The sequence below is a fragment of the Myzus persicae genome, unplaced genomic scaffold, assembly GCF_001856785.1.
Source record: "Myzus persicae strain clone G006 unplaced genomic scaffold, MPER_G0061.0, whole genome shotgun sequence".
NCBI lineage: Eukaryota > Metazoa > Arthropoda > Insecta > Hemiptera > Aphididae > Myzus > Myzus persicae.
This window is the reverse complement of record NW_019103174.1, coordinates 94477-98727: the sequence shown is the minus strand read 5'-3', so window position 1 is coordinate 98727 and position 4251 is coordinate 94477.

The window sequence follows — 4251 nt, the reverse complement described above, 5'->3', positions numbered from 1 at the left end:
TTTGTAGTTAAATATGTATAACATTTTCAATTAGTTAAGGTTTCGAATTTATTACAAGGTTCCTTATAAGTGTTTTCTTACAACAAACAAAAAATCTAGAAACAACTTATGCATAATTTTTATTTGAGACATTTAAATTTAAAATTTTGACAAAATTGGGTATTTAAACGACTTTAGTAATTTTGTTGTCTGTAATTCAAAAAATTTTGTTTGTGGGGACATTTCAAAGGACATTTACAAATCATTGTGCTTAATTTTAATCTATTTATAAAACGATTCAAGAACCTATTATCACCGTTGTACACTATTTACTTATGTGTAAAAATTATCTAGTAATATCATTCTTAAATAGAAATAATTATTATATTATAAATGCAATTTGGTTATCATTGAAATTAGTAACTTGAATATAAACATAAATTACTTATAGCAATATAAATATTATATAATACAATATCCTTAGATACATAAACTGGCTGACTAGTCTTAACTTAAGAACGTATTTAAAAATTGCAATGATTTTTCGTTGAATTTAAATTGAACATGTCAATTTCAGTGACCTACTCAATGACGAACTTCATTTGACATATACCATACAGCAAAACTAGTTTAATTTAAAAGAATTCCTTATTTTCTATATTTTTAAATGTAAATTTTTTTTTTTTCAAGAAAATTGTTGTCAGTTAGTAATTTTCAATGCACTTATAATATTTGACAAATTTATTCATATCAACAAATACTAATCTTTTTAATATGTGAGCAGAACGGTCAGTGCTCACATGTCAACAATGATGTTACAAATATAACGTTATTAACGACAATTTAAATACTGAAAAACCTGTTTCTATACATATTTAAAATTAAATTATATTTTCGCACTGAAATAGTGTGTCGTACTGTACGCTAAACTATAATTATATTATGGTATGGTCTCTGGTGGGTTGTTTTTGAAATGATTAAATAATATGTTACAGTCATTTCTTTCTAAGAAAACCGTGTTCAAATTGTACATGTGCAACAGCTGATCACAAACAATATCGCGACTCAAAAATATTGTCGGGCGGATGATAGGATTATGCGATCGCGTGTGTTTTTAAAATAATATGCTTTGGGCAAGCGACGTGCCGTGTTGCGTTTTAATGGTTTGCCGGAAGAACCCTTCCTGCTGCGCGCTAAACTGTTTTTACCGAACATCTGTGTGACTGTGTTGGATGTTGGAATTCGTTGTTCATTTATATTCTTCAATGGTATGAATTGGGAAAGGACATTGCCGTCTATTGCTAAACTGCTGGAAAACGGTCGATGTCATTTTGTATGGCATGATTTAATATTCCGGAAATCAGTGAGACTAATTGTACGTTAATTTTTGCTCTTGTCCCATTTTCGGGCACAGCAAATTATTGTCATCATGGCTTCGAAATTAATCCATAGCAATATTTCCGTCGAGCTTTTATATTTGCACCCACCCCACCTGCTTCGATGCAACATATATTGTGTACCTTTTTAACACACTCACACACCCAAAAATACATGCTCACACATAAAATATAATACACATATATGAATATAGAATATATAGTTTATAGCCCAACCATTCATTAATTGCATTACCATATTTTATATCACACTCTTTAGTGCTCGAGTTAATAGGGTTTCGGATTCGAATTGAATTAAATATGCGCTTCAAAATTCGAGTAAAAAAGTTAATTTACACCAGTATAATATATCCATTGAATTTAATTGTGAGCCTGAGAGCATGCTCACTACTATAAGCACTTGTTCTGTGTACATTTGTCACATAATATAAACATACAGTCTATTTTTATGCAGTTTGTTTGTCGAACACTTGGCTGTACAAACCGTTGATTGAACTAATAGGTACCACCCACTATTTATTTCTTTGAAATAATATTATACGCCTCGTAATAAGTATGTGTTTCCAAATACGGAGTTTAAAGTATAATAGTTTAAAAAAATAATAAACCAAACTACATGTCCTACAAAAAAAAAAAAAAAAGATTATGATATAAAATAAATATAAGTTATTTGAAAGCGTAAATAAAATATTCTTGGTACATGGCATTTCATTAAAAAAAAAGGTCAAACAAAATACATTAATTCTGCTTAAGTAAATAATAACACGATAAAAATAAATTAATACGTTTTTTTTATCGCATTTGCATTTGATAATATAAAACGCGATTCATTGAAACCCATTCAAATAAAATATACATGTATACACTATATACAATCACTTTAATATTATTTTAAACATTGGAGTTAATTGAAAATTTTTAGAAATACAACGTAATATTTATCGATGATAAAATATTATATGTTGGAGTTCTTGAATTTGCAATATTGCAAATAGCCATTATTATAATCAGAAAATATACTGTTACAAAATAGCTTTAAATAAATGTTAAAATTGTTACCTTTATAAAATATTTTACAATATTTATTTTGACGGATTGAATCGCATAAATAAACAAAATAATACTGATTAATACATTCATTTTTATATTCATAGATTACATAATAAATACATTAAAATATATCACATTATTTATAATGCATTTAGAATATTGATAAAAATTACTTTTCTTTTGAATTAATTTATCAAATTTATTGTTTGCGTATTATTTACATGTTAAATAAAATGTTAACCTATAATGACAAGTATGTACACTTATTAATCTTTTAAATTAATTTAATTTTCCATTTTAGTATTCAAATATTATTTGAATACTACTAAATTTACTTCAAATAACCTTTTGGCAGTATATACGATGGGTATTTTATTAGTTTTTTTGCGACAATAGCATTTTTTTGAATGGCATGTAAATCATGAACATAATTCAATAACGTTAATGTATAAATATGAGCAATAACTTTTAGTACTAAACTTGAAATGATTTCACAAAACTATACCTTATGATACATTATAAGCATAGGTATTTTAAGTCTACTGATTATCAACGCCATTTTTATGATTTTGTACTGTAAAAAACAACCATTAAAATAATCTTAAACGTAGATTATATTATAAAGAATAAATTGATTGTTATAAGAAACACCTGGACTAAAATTGACGACCAGACTAATTATATACAATTGATAAGATTCTTATCTGAGTTTACTGTAAAGTTTTTGTTGCATCTATAAAGCTTTGTAAGTAATCAAAACAAGTACACAAAAGTAATTAACTTATAAGTTATAATTTAGTTCTCAAAGTAAACTTAAAAAAATTACCGTCCACAATTTAATAAACCACCCAATGTTTTAAAAATGTCCATAATTAACAAAAAAAAAAAAGATATATAAATACAGTATTGCAGGGCTTTGAATCAAGAAACTGTTATTTGAAAATATATTACTTAAAAAGTTGAAAAGAGATGGGAATATAATATATTTTGTTGTAACTTAACACATTAATTAGTCGACGAATACAGTTCAAATATTCTGCAATTGAAACTATCCCATCTTTGTTTAACTACCAAATTTTAATTTATGATATTCTATTTATGATAAGTTTACACAATAAAAGCTCACATTTATTCACTTAGGTAAATAAAAAATCGGTTCTTACGCACTTACACGTCATAAATATTATATTTAATAACATCCGTTTTGAAGATCACAATAATTATATATTAATATTTAAATTCAGAAAATTATGATTTGAAATGTTACTCTTTTATTATTTTAAGAGAGAAAATTAATAGATGAAATGATTTTTCAACGGTAATTATAGAATTTCATACTACGTCGGTTGTACCAAATGCGCATTTTCGTAATATACCTTATCCTAGAAATGGTAGCGGAAGTTATGGTTTACGCATGAACCTGACAAATCAGAATATCATAACCTGTTCAAAAACGGTAGAGCCCCTTGAAATGAAATACCCATGTTATAGGTATCTATGGAATATTTAATACATCGAATTGTTATAATACGAAACGCGTAGTTAAAATTATTGTCGGACCCCCACCCGTTGGTAGTTGGTACACACGACCGTTTTCACATGATCTAATCATAATGGTCCGGAGATTATTATCCACACACACACACAGACACACACACACACACACACACACACACACTCACATCCTCACTCGTCCCCTACAAGACGACAAGGAAATATGCAGCTTATGATGCTCGGGCCATCACGTTAGTCGGCGGTTCGGGACCCTCTTACCGGTTTTTCGGGTAGACGTGGTAAACAGAAAAAAAAAAAAAAAACGAACCGA